Source organism: Cyprinus carpio, chromosome B3, assembly GCF_018340385.1.
Source record: "Cyprinus carpio isolate SPL01 chromosome B3, ASM1834038v1, whole genome shotgun sequence".
Lineage (NCBI taxonomy): Eukaryota > Metazoa > Chordata > Actinopteri > Cypriniformes > Cyprinidae > Cyprinus > Cyprinus carpio.
Genome location: NC_056599.1, coordinates 21,218,747 through 21,232,561, shown reverse-complemented (window position 1 = coordinate 21,232,561; position 13,815 = coordinate 21,218,747). Strand labels below are relative to the sequence as shown.

At 36.8% G+C, this 13,815-nt stretch overlaps 1 protein-coding gene across 1 annotated transcript in view; it reads right to left on the bottom strand.

Annotated features, from left to right (window-relative positions):
• The window catches only part of LOC109060324 (protein phosphatase 1 regulatory subunit 29-like), a 73,129-nt gene that overhangs the window by 15,314 nt on the left and 44,000 nt on the right, over positions 1-13,815 (bottom strand). The window contains exon 2 of the mRNA XM_019077485.2: positions 10,150-10,243. The gene's annotated coding sequence lies outside the window, so the exon portion shown is untranslated. The remainder of the gene's footprint in view (positions 1-10,149; positions 10,244-13,815) is intronic.

The following is a 13,815-nucleotide window of genomic DNA, read 5'->3' as shown; positions in this document are numbered from 1 at the left end:
CCATCAAAACTTTACTAGCAAGAGGATGATAATGTGACCCTTCAACAGTGGTGCACGCACGGTCCTTCGCTTTGCTTACTTTGTCAAATATTCTACAATCCTGATAGTAAATTTCGAACCACTTTCTATCTACTCCATCATGAGTACTTCAACAGTCAAGGACAATTGGAAAAGAGTGACTGAGCAATCGCCAATAAAGAAAAAATTCAAAGATTCCACCTTCACTAAAAAAGAGCTTGAAGGCACCATTGCTAATGGTATAAAGCTAGCACTTAAAGAGCAGCAAATTACTTTGGATTCGTTTATGGCCTCGACAGTAAAAGATGCGATTGACTCTGTACTGACCCCGGTATTGCGTGACCTACAAATGGACATACTAGCGACCAAAAATTCTGAGAAAGAGCTAAAAGCAGAAGTTGAAAAGCTAGCCATCGCGGCGAAACTGACACATGACTGGGTCGATTCCATTCAAGCAGCTGCACGTGAGGATAGGAGAACAGTCACGAAACTGAGAAAGCAGCTAGAACAACTTACCGATAAAGTCACGAACATGGAGGATAGGAGCAGGAGAAATAACGTTATAACAGGGGGTGGAAGGCTCCGATGCAGCCGGCTTTCTCAGAGATAATCTTTCCAAGTGGATTCCTGCACTGAAAGGACCCGATATTGAGATTGAACAGGCTCATCATGTGTATGATATACAAAAAGTAACTCCGAGCGGCTGCGTACTCTTATCTTTCATGTGCTGAGATGACAAGACAGATTGGCGATCCTGAAGAGTGCACAGCAGGCATACGAGGTAAAATATACGCAGGATAATGTCACGCTGGTGTTTTTTCCTGACTTCAGTCCAGCCACGTTTGCCAGGAGAAGGAACCTCAACCCAGTCTTTAGGAGAATGACAGCACTGGGTCTGCAGCCGTTTCTCATCTATCTGCCGATTATTAAACTGCGACACAATGGTGAGCAGATTATGTTTGACTCTTCTCAGAAAGCCGAGGATTTTATCAGCTCACTGCCACAGAAGAAGGCATCTTAACTGCCCATGAGAGGAGGATAACAATGTGGACATGGACACTTAAGTTGCTGCTGTGATCTTCTATCCTGCAATCTTGTCTGGTGACTGATAAGCTTTGAAATCTTTTTTTTGGAGCTAATGGAGAGAAGGTTTGATTACTAGTTCTTGACACTGGGCTTTTTGGGGACAGGTTTTGCATTGGTGTGGATCGGTCACATATCCAAATATTTTTCTGTTTTTTTTTTTGTTTGTTTTTTATCTTAGGCAGACCTATATTCTTGGTAATGTGCGATCTGCTTTGGTTTTTGTTCAAAGTTGTTTGTCGTTCCTTTTTCTGTGCTACTTTTATTTTATAGAACAGACATTAATATATTTATGTATTTCATTTGAATTTTAAAAGGTGTGGGATTGGGTTACGATTGGGTTGCACGTTTCCTCGTGTGTGGAATTGTTGATCGCATTGCAATGCCTTTTTCTGACAAATCAGTTTGGAGTCGAAAAAATTATCTGACCTTGATTTATCTGTCGACTTAGGAGAGGGTGTGGTCTAGCCTCAGTTTGGCCTTTAGGGAATTGGCTCATCGTCTTATATATTTCAAAGTTATTCATGGAACATGTATAGTAACACAGAGTGTGTGGATGATGTCTGTTGTTGTTTTGGTGTTTTGTTATGTTTGTTGTATGTATAAAAATAAATAAAAATTTGATCACAAAAAAAAAAAAACTAAAAAACTTTACTAGCAAGACTGGTTATCCAGTTGAGAAATTGTAGTTTGCGTCTCATCTGGCCGTACAGCAGTGGGGATGTTGACAATCCATTCAGTCTGTACTAGTCTGCTCATGCTCTTCAGAGACAATCACAGAATATGACAGAGCTCTGCAATCTCTGATGTAATCAGCCTGGTTTCCTTTATATTAGCACTCTTTTGGAGGGATTGTTTGAACACATTCACTTACTGGATCATTAGACTGAAAACTTTCCCGGAGTTTACCAGCTTAAAATGATCTGATCGCAAGCAGAGAAGCAAAATTGGGTTAAAGGGTTAGAATAGAAATTGTGCTTCAGTAATTTTGCGTTAACTGTGCTAAATTTTTTATATATATATATATATATATATATATATATATATATATATATATATATATATATATATATATAATCTTTATGCCTTTTGCACAACTTAGGACTGTCCATCCAAAAATGAAAATTCTGTCAAAATAAATAAATAAAATATTTCCGTTCCAACTGATTTTCACTGTGTTTTTGTCTGTACAATGGAAGTCAATAGGAACCAAAACTGTTTAGATACCAACATTCCATAAAATTTCTTTTTTTTTAATATATTTTCCACAGAAGAAAGTAAAGGTCATTGCACACTGACGGTTTTTGCACATTGAGTCTGAAATTCTCATCGGAAATATGACCTTGCGTTGTGTCAATCATGTTTACACTGCCTCTGAAACTTTCCTCCGCCATAAAAATATTCGGAAGAGGCAGTGTAGAGAAAAAAGATCTCTGATAGCCGAGGCACTCCGTAATTAAAATGTCTTGTATTGCAAAAATGACATGTCCTAAATGGACAACTTTAAAATGCCCACGCGTAGCAGCATGGGGCCTTCTTCAGGCCCCATGCTGAAGAAGATGTTCTACCTTGGACCGAAGAGCACCCAAATCAAATGTAAAAGGGATTGAGCACGCCATTCATCTTGAATCTAAACATAAAAATATTCGGATTGGGTTAAATTTTCAGAATTTTTCACATCCGTAGCAAGCATTTTGAGAGGTGTTTTGACAATTCAATGCCACCATACAAGTGAACACCAAAATCCAGAATGACCACTGACAAGTTGATCCACTTCGTTTTGCAGAACAAAGCACTGTATGACAAGCAAAGCGTAGAATACAAAGATATGGAATATAAATATAAACTATGAAATGCTTGGGATAATCCCACAGCTCCTTGATAAGGAGGTGGAACTCTCCTTCCTCTCTACACATTCACTGGATTGGATGGACCCAATATTTCCTCTTTCTTGTTTTCTCTTTTAAAGAGGAAATATTAGGTCCATCAAAGACAAAGAACAACAAAATCATCCTCACAAGACTCAATTTTGTGTTGTTTTGTGAATTTCTTTGCAAAGATTTATTAATATGCATTGGACTCAGTGTGTAAGGTTTCTGTGCATGACAAATTTTTATGATGACAAATATGAAAACACACATACGAAAATGTTGTGCTCAGTGTGCAAGGACCTTAAGTCATACCAGTTTGAAATGACTTGCATGTGTAAATTGTTACATAATTTATGGGTGAATCATGTCTTTATGTAAAAGTGGCACAGTTTACCCATGCTAATCTGAGAAAGACAAGTTCAGACAAGTTGACCGCCACCCTGTGACCACGAGTCTCTCAGTTAATGCCCATACTTTCCCTAGAGACAATGTAATGGACAGACTGAGAAAAAAGTGAGTTCAAAAGTGAGAAAAGCTGCCCAGCCTGTGATCTGTGAGTGAGATTCAAACTGTGTAAGTCAACTTCATCCTTCCAGTGGGGAGTATGTTCTGTTCAGGACTCAGAGTGCTAACAGGCAACACTCTGATAAACACACACAACCCTTTTATTCGGATTTGGCACCTCTTCTACTGGAAATGCTCTCACACAGCAACATATACACACAAGGCCCCCTGCAGTAACATGGTGAGGCACAGCGCCGTTCTCCCCTGCAGGGAGGTCTGCGCTCCCTTCTCTAATTAGAGCAGATTGATCCCTGTACATTGTGATTTTGTACGGTCCACTGCACCATGTTTATGTTTGGCCTCTAGGCTTTGGTGTGTGTGTGTGTGTATATATGTGTGATTGTGAAAGAATGAGTAGTTTCATTTTTAAATCCTGGCCCACACACAGTGGTTTGTCCGCCCTGAGCAAGTGTTCATCTAATCGTGAAAGTTTTTACTGTTTAAACTGTGGTTGAGGGCACTCTGTGCCTGATTCTTTAATTTGAACTCTGCTCAAAAGGAAGGGAAACTGTCTCTCTGCTAAATCTAGCGTTTAACGTTCCTGTAGCTCAAATAGTGCTGCATGGTCTTTGCCACATCAAGGTCATGGATTTAACTCCCAGACATGAACTGATAAAATGTATACTTTAAATACAACATATAACGCTTTGGATAAACTTGTATGCCACATACATGTAAATTTGGGGTTCAGCTGAGTGATGCCTTTCCAGTGTCATCAGAATCAAAGGCCTGATTCATCTCTCTAGGTTAAACCACGCTCTGAAAAGTGGATTTTGAATGTAGTATTTGTATCTTTTATAATTAAAGTGCAATAGAAACCACACAGTTGACTTGGTGCTAGGAGTATTTTGCACATAATTTTTTCCATAAGGATAAAAAAAAAAAAGAAAGAAAAATCAATATAAAGTTTTAAGCCAAAGCACTAAGATAAATTATTAAATTACAAAAGTTGATTTGAAGTATAAAAAAAAAAGAGGAAAAATAATTAAAGTCAAGAAAAAAGAAAAGGTACAAGACATCGTTTATGAAGGAATTAATTACAAGCCCATAAAGGACTGCGAATGACTTGATCCAATAAAAAAATATATGATGTATTTTGGACAATATAAAACTACTGATAAGTATTATTTAAATAATATAGCTGCAAGCAGCGATATGAGGCCAAGACCCTGAATGGGGCTGTACTGCAGTGCAGAGTAGGAACATCAAAAATAAAAAAACAGCAGAAGTTGAATGAATGTGAAACACAGCCAGTTCAGAATTATTGGTGAGAATGAACTTAGAATAAATAGAAGTTCAAATGAAAATTAACACAGCATGGATAAAATCATTTATTTTTAATCCAGGATAAATAAAGGTTTGTACAATGCTGTTCTGGATAATAAAGGAATCAAAACAGCACAATATTAAACACAATTTTATAAAGTCCCTACACAGGACTCGAACCCACAATCACCAGGTCACATGCCTGTCACCTATCTAGTTGTACCACTGAGGAGATGGGTGTTCACAAAGATGCTGAAGTTCAGAAGTTCAACTGAGAATTAATTCAAACAAACTCAGGGACGGTCAACTTCCAAGAGGTATTTCTCAGGAATGGAAGCCGATATCAAAAATCTGTTCAGTCATTTCTATGCGGCTCAGTCCAAAGATCATATGATCAGATTTTGGACAAAATTGTGCAAAATTTGTAGAAGGAGTAGCGAAAAAAACTGTTTTTCATCTACTTCAACTGATGGAAAGTGACAAGTGAGATAATAACCCATCGACATAACCCAAGGAATGAAAGGACATAAAAATAACAAAATTTGGACAATGTTTTCAAAAGTAATGTGTTTTTGCAAGAATCATTATATAACTGGAACACTAGGTTTATTTATACATAATAAATATACACAGTACACGCATATAAATTATGTAAACAAAAACTTTTATTTTGGATGTTGTGATTTGTTTTTGATTATTTGTTTGAAATATTTATTAAATATTTAAATTTATGTCAGATTTCAAAATGGCGGACACATGGTTCAGCCAATCTTGGCAAAATTTATATCCTCTGATTCGGCATGACCTGAGGAATCCATAGACACCAAGATCATCATTTTTCAGATTAACTGTTTAAAAGTTATAAGCCAAAATAGCCATTTTTTCATACCTCACGATCCATAGGTGGTGCTGTTCCCATTTCTGTGGTCATGTCTTATCTCGCCTAGGGCACCACAAGGCTGATCTGCCACAGGTTCCACCCCCCACCAAACAAAAATCAATAAATAAACCAATAAATGAATAAACAAACAAACAAACAAAATTTGCATGATGCCCCTGGCTGAAGTGAAGTAACAGTTTCTGCACTTGATCATCTGTGCCTGCCATCAACATCATTTGGCTAACCAAGCAGACTGATGCCTTACATATGCTCACACACAAAAACAGCGTGCACACGCAGCACTGATGCAGCTGAGCACTAAAACATGCCTATCTCCTGCATGGAGAGGTTTGGCCTTGCAGGGGAATTCAGACACCAGGGATCAGACCGGGGCAGCACTCACTGCCCCATGGGAGAGAAGCAAGCGAGTGGATAAGGGAAGGAAATGAGGTCTACATGTCCCATCATGCCTCGCCAAAGGACGGAGCTGTGCGACCCAGTTCCCAGCGTCTCAGGTGTCCACAGAGAGAGACGAGGAATGTCCCAAATCCTGCATTTAACCACACCGGAGAGTATTTAGCATACATTCCTGCCCTTCAACTACACTTCATGACACATATGCCATGTGCTCCTGCCCCGTAACTTCACTGTCTAACACAGCGACTCGCGCTTCACCCACTAACTCACGACTTTCAGCTCTTAAACTTTGCATTTTCTGTCTGCAGGGCAGTATTGAACTCTTTTCATGAACTGATATAATCTAGAAACACTACTCATATTGACGTAGTTCGGCTTACTTAATTCATCCCACAGGGTGAGACTGACAGCAATTCTTTTACATTTCAAATTTCACAAACCCTTTTCCTGCATCTACAACTACTGAATAACAGCACACATTCAATGTCAGTTCCACTGAAAATCTCTGAGTTGTGGCTTTGGGGTCAGGTGCTAATATGGGTGCTGCAGTTCAAGTTAAACCCATAATTTTTTTGTTGTATGTATTAATAAAAGTGTCAAAAGAGCTCACATAGAACTTAAATAGCAAGTCTTAAACAGTATCTTTGGTCTGACTCTGCAGTCTAATGGCACTTGCCAATTAAAAATGATTGAGACCAATGATTGAGAACCAATCAAATCAAAAAGGCGGGCTTTACTGTAATTCAATGAATTCTAGCATGACGCTTCATTTTTATTGCTGAAAGAATGTAAGGTAAGATGTAAGAAGCTTAAAATTTAGTATAATATAATATATAACAGTTTTATGACAGAAATGAGCGTTAAATTACTTATTAATACATTCAACTGTAAAAGTTTGCTGTTTTATGTATTATGTATATGTAATGTATTGTATAATTCTTAATTGAACAAGACCAGAAACACAGCCAATTTCAACATATTAGGTCTATGATTAGGAGTAAATGTGTGCGTAGTTTAAAATAAAAAATATATGCAAATAGTTCAAATGCATTACTTTACAATAAATTCTGCTTATTTTACTACTATTTGTACTTATATTCACTTAAAAAAGGTCCTATCCAGTGATTATAGACATGGTTATAGCCTTGCTTAGCAGCAATGCAGTACATCACACTACAGTACCAATGATGGAGTGGATTTATGATCCCCACCAACCTACTTTATTTTGTCTTCCTCTTGGGTTTACTGATGAGGTTCATACATTTACTAACAACCGTTGTGATTATATAATCAAATAGTAGTGTAATTTATTATTCGTAAGAGGAATCAGTGTTTTCTGAGAAGCGTCTGGCTCAGGCCAGCCAGGAATCCACTGATAGTGTTTACTCATTTAACCTGACTTCCAGATAGCAGATATGCGGCCTAGATCATTTGATGAAATTTTCTCAAATATCAAAGTTCATATCTACTATTGTACTCTTTTATTACATGTACTTTTTACATTCACTTGGAACAGACTCCAATGCCCAGTCACTCAACTAGGTTGACATGGCAGTATCGCCTATGCCGTTATTTATGCCAATAAATGTAATATCATTTATTTAATACTTCTACTTAAAGTACTTCTACTTTATTTTTCTCTAGTGTTATTTTATCTTGTACTTGAGTGAATTAATATGATTTGATATGATTAAGTATCATGAGTTTGTATACAACACTATTATGAGAAAAAGCCATTGCTATCACCTCACAGCCCGATTATTTGGCATACACGTAAGTATTGTTACTGATAATAATGCTCAAGTTCATATAGAATGCTTTGTTCAAGAGTTAATTCACTCTTTTAAAAATAAGACAAACTGTTTTAATATTGCTGACATCTCACGTGGAGAACACCGTCTTTATTGAACTGACTCAATAAAGATGGTTTTCATCGTCAAAACTTATCTTTCTACTGTGTCAAACCATGCTAATTCCAGATAATTCTAGCTGTTAATAACTAAAATAACAGACTATTTGGCTGTATAATGCATCTTTTTCTGTGTAAAAACAAGCAGCACATGGGGAGACTGCTCATGCTGGCAAACTCATCTTCTCACTGACTCTAATTTTATGTTCCAGCTTTTCCTTTGTCAATGTTATGGCAACACTGCAGTGATATCTCAAAGCTCTGTCTGAATACTCATAAATGAGAAGATGAACATAATGCTGAACAAATAAGAGAGAGAAAGACAGAGATTATTCCCCTGGCAGTCACTATAATAAGGTATTCTTAATATTAGAAATGCAGCTCTCCACTTGTTCAAATAGCAATGAGCAGAGACAGACATTAATACTTCAGCAATGGGAAAACAGTTTAAGAACAATCAGCAAATGAAATATCATATAGGAAATTTTACTACAACTATACACGAGTTTAGATATGCCATTGAATGCAGTTTAATCTGTTAAAGTATCCCTATTATTCCATCTTTGAGGTTCCTAATATTGTTTTGGGAGTCTCCTACAATAGGATTACATGCATGCAAGGTCAAAAAATGTTTTAGTTTTCTCAAAATCTGCATTTAATATCACCTGCTCTGCTCTGATTGGTCAGATGGCCCAGTCTGTTGTGATTGGTCTACCGCATACAGAGCGTGTCAGAAACAATACGCCCATTGCCATAGTTCCGTATTTTTAATGCTCAATAGAAAATATAATTTATTATTATACTTGTGAATCAGTGGAGCCAGCTGGTCCAAATAAACAGGGTACTGAGCCATCTTTCAAGAGCAAGCGTTTAGTGAATCCAGCGTTGAACTCCCCGAGGTTGAATTTTTTTTTAACTCCCCGAGATTAGAGAGAAAGCAGTCATCAGTAAAATGATGTGTTTGTGGGCGGGGTCAAGTTGTTTGCCGCCGGCCAAAATAGAACATAGGCAGGATTATGCAAATGTGTTACCCTGTGACGTATAACCGTCATGGATGGGGATTCAAATGACTAACGACTCGTTTAGGCTGTAGAGAGTAATAACTTTATTTATCATGCACTTTTGTCTTTACAACTTTGCTGATCGGTTACATACACATACAGCTACATTACACACTGCATGAAAGGCAATATTGGAAATGGCATAATAGGGGCACTTTAAAGGTATAGTTCATGCAAGGTATACTTCCAAAACTGACTGGCTTTTCTCCATTGAACACAAACAGAGAAGTTTAGCAGGATGTCCAAGTTGCTCTTATCCATGCAATGAAAATGGCTGTCATTGAGCATTTTGTCACCTCAGTTTTTGCGGTGTGTTCTACACCATCTGCGCTAGTTGGACCCTGTTGACCGCTTATTGGCAGCTTGTTGAACTGGTGCCGGGCAATCAGTGAGAGAGATATCTCTAATTAGTTGCTCAGCATTAATAAACCAGTTCACAAAAAGAAAAGCAAAAGTGATGAAAACACAAAAGAGCATTTCAGTACACATACATTTTCATAACAGCATAAGCTGTCTGGAATGAAGAAAGTGATCAACAAGAATTATATTCAAAATGGTAGGCAAGTGCTGCTTTGTTTAGTTACATCCACAGTCTTAGTTTCAGTCTCTTTTTTTAATGACAAATATAGACTATTTCCCCTTGCTGGTATAGACAGCCACTGGCTGTAGTCCTCGCAGTCTTAGTCCAGATGCTATTTCTTAGTTGTTGCTAGTTTGGATTGGCATGTCACGATGTTTACATTTGATGCTTGAAAGCAGCTTGGACACTCTGTTTTATTTTTAATTTTAGACTGCCCCGAAGTATTTGAGTATTATTGTTTTGGATGAGGTCTGTGGTGTCAGATTTTTCATTTTCAGGTAATCTATCCCTTTAACTTCTGTAGTTAGCAGAAAACCCATGTGTGAAGTTGACACTGCGAGACGAACAAGAAGACTCTCAGGTCTACCGTTCAGCACAGCTTGAACTGAAAACAGCTGCCTATGTGCATACTGTATGTCTGTTCCCTAAGAGCATATGTGGCATTTTCTCTTAAATCTGCTTGTGTGTTTCTGAGGGTGTGTGTGTGCTGATATCTTTACCTGTGTGTTCCTGCGTGGTCGTATTGGCTTGTCTTGTTAGCCGTGGAGGAGTATGACAGGGTTAGGACATGCAGCTGCCTTGCTGTCTGAGGCTCTGCAGCAGGAAAGGAGACTATATGTCATTGTCATAGAACAGGAAAACCTGCCAACCAAACATCCAACCTATACATAAAATATAATCCAAACCATTATAAAACTCACATTAGAGACTCTTCATATGACTAAAAGATCATATTGTGCATGTTACTGTAGCTAATGCTTTTAAATGGGTCCACATATATGACACTACATGGATAATTATATACATCACATTGTCTTTAAGTGAGGCTTGTCTTGTAAGTGAATAACCTGTAATTAAAAGAATGTATGCAAAAAAAAAGTGCACATAAATCAGCACTTGCGTTGAAAACTGAACCATGAATTAAACTTTATAACGCAAATCTCAGAGGCCTTGTTCTTTCTCAAAGACTTAATTTTAACGTTCTCAGGAGTCTCAGATGTAACATCAACCATTTATCCTGCAACAGTATTTAATGTATTGCATAATAATCATTACATTTAATAAAATGCAATAGCAGTGACAAAAACCTATATGCAATTTTCAACTTTTTGAATATAACTTGCTTAATATTCAATTTGTTTTTTATTTTTATATTTATTTTTGTTTTTTATTTTTGTATTTTTTTATTTTTTTAGTTTTTTTTTGTGTCTTTTTATTATTATTAATATTATTATTATTTATTATTTTATTTGTATTAATTTAATTTTATTTTAAACTTTTTCAGTTAGTTGCCAAAGCAAAATTTTCCATTTTCTGTTAATTTTTTTTATCTAATATTTATCTATTAATATAATCTTTTTGTTTTAGTTTTTTAAGTTAGTTTTTTAATCAATATTTACTATTTTTTGTCTAATATTTTTGTTATTTGTGTTGAGGAGACCATTTACTGAGAAGTACTAGAGAACTAAAGGCACTGCTTAAATTTTCTGTGTGGCTTTAGCCATTTGGGTCAGATTGGTTCCTAAAAAAGCCCAAAGGCTCATAGCTGATTAAGATTGGTTCCATTTTTCTTTTAACCCCTTTGTTTTTATCTAATAGGCATTTATCCTATTAAATGTTGCATTTATGAACACTTTTATAGATAAGTCTCTTTTTTATGAATTTGGCAAAAGTGGAATTATTTCAAAAAATTAAAGTATCAAAAAGTTATAGAAGTTTAAAACATGTTTGCATATAAAATATTTATTATAAATGTGTTATCAGAGCTCAAATGTCTAATAAGTTTGTTATTTGAAGTTGATGTTATCAGAGCTCAAATGATGTTGTTATTTGAACTGTTATCAGAGCTCAAATGTTTCCCTTTCTGTGTGTGGCTTTACTCCATTGGAATCCTGGTCAGACCTTTCCAATTGTTGCCTAACAAAAAAAGACCGTAATGCATTTTGTAATAACAGACACTGCCCACTAGCCATAAGATTTTGATTAACGCAAATTCACAAAATGGTTTTCACAAAAGTGCTGTGAAAATATATATTATGATTTACTAAAAGATTTTATAGAGAAAAAGGACAACAAAACAAAGAGTGCCTCTCTCCTGGTGTGACAGTTAAGGGGTTCTATAACAGCACAGCTCTCTCCTGGTGTGCCATTACACCTGCTCAAAGTGGACTGAGTCCCTGCAGGAAGGGCCGTTTTGTAATTTTAAAAGTCATAATGTTCCAGAGAATTAAATGGAAAGAAGCTGAGAAGTTGCGAGAGAGATTCCATTATCATTCTTTACGATTATTATTGTTCTTTCTCGCCTTTTTCATTATTTACTGTTCTTCACTCTCTTCAATCTATTGTCTGCAGCTAATTTGTTTCATCTTCGGCAATACAAATTGAATTGTGGGCAAGAGAGAGAGAGAAAGAGTGAGAAAGGCAGTTTTAAGGATAGAAGAAAGAGGATAGAACCCCCTCCCATCATCCTTCGCTTCACTAAATGATTACTGACCAAGAATGCTAATGAGGAATGAAGGGGTGAGTCACTGCTCTTGTCTACTGAAGCACACAAATATGAGATAACACACACACTCACTAATACACTCACACGCTGGGATTGCTGACAGGTTCCCCCTACACTGCTGAAATATTGGGAAAGCTACAGTATGAGGAAGTAGCCTACAGTCATTTGTCATGATTCGAGTCAGTTCGGTAGCTTGTAGTCAATATACTGCAGTGCGGCCAAATACATACGTGATTTGTGATTTCAGTAATATTATATGCACCACTGTTCAAAAGTTTGGGTTGGTAAGATTTTTGAAAGAAGTCTCTTATGCTCACCAAAGCTGCATTTATTTATTAAACCAGTAATATTGTGAGATATTATAATAATTTAACATAATTGTGAACTATTTTAAAATATTTAAAAAATTTAATTTATTGCTGTTTTTTTTCAGTAATGGAATTCTCCATTTCTTCAGTGTCACATCATCCTTCAGAAATCATTCTGATATGCCGATTTATTGTTCAAAAAACATTTCAAAGTTGCTGCTTAATATTTTTTTGTAGAAATCGTGATACATTTTTCCCCAGGATTCTTTGATGAATAGAAAGTTAAAAAGAACAGCATTTATTAGAAATGGAATTTTTTGCAACAATGTAAAGGTCATTGTTGATTAATTTAACGCATCCTTGCAAAATAGAAGTACTAATGTCTTTAAAAAGATAAATCTTACTGACCCCAAACTTTTGAACAGCAGTGTGTAATATATATAATTGGACACTACTGTTCAAAAGTTTGAGGTTGGCATGATTTATACAATATTATATACAAACAGATATTTCAAAATCGAGAAAATAATTTCAGCAATAACATAACATTGAATGGAACATAATTTGGGTGTGAAAGGATGAAAATGTTTCCTCTCCCTGTATCTGTTTTTAACACCCCCTTCATTTCTTTCTCTGTGCATCGGCATCGACATCTTAAGAACCCCCTTCCTTTTCTTCCCATGCCTTCATCCAATTCCTCTCTTCCTTTCTTTCTCTCTTCTCTTACCCTGGAGGCAAACAGCATACTCTGATAATGATGGCTCTTATTAATTCTCTTTTCCGCGGTGTATCAGAAAGGCACTGTTCCAGAGGGAGAGCTGAGATGTGCTTTGACTTTGATAGATCGTCGGCTATTAGTGGGTGGGTCCCAGCATGCTTTCCGCCTCCATGACACACAAACACATACACACACTCACTCACACACACATGCCACTACCTGTCACGGAGGACCAAGCCAACGGCACACAAGCACAGTGGGGGAATACCTCACTAATCTGTCTGCCATGCATCCCAATCCAACTGAGTGTGCAGTGAGCATCCTAATGCTGCCCACTCCTCACTAGAGCGAATATTTGTGCTGTGTGCATATCCTGATAGCAAGAGCCACAATGGCTGAAAATGCATGACATTCACTGATGGAAAAGAGCATGAAACCAAACACTCACTTACCTTTGCCAAGTGAGCAATGATGTTTTGACTGATTTATTTGGTTATTTTGGTCCTTCAGATTCAATATCTCAGAGATCATATGCAGCCAGCTGGCAATTATTGCAAAATAACCCCCGGCGGGGTGATCAGGGTGACATGAAGCTTATTACTTTCCAAATAAATGGACACGAGTTGAAATTATT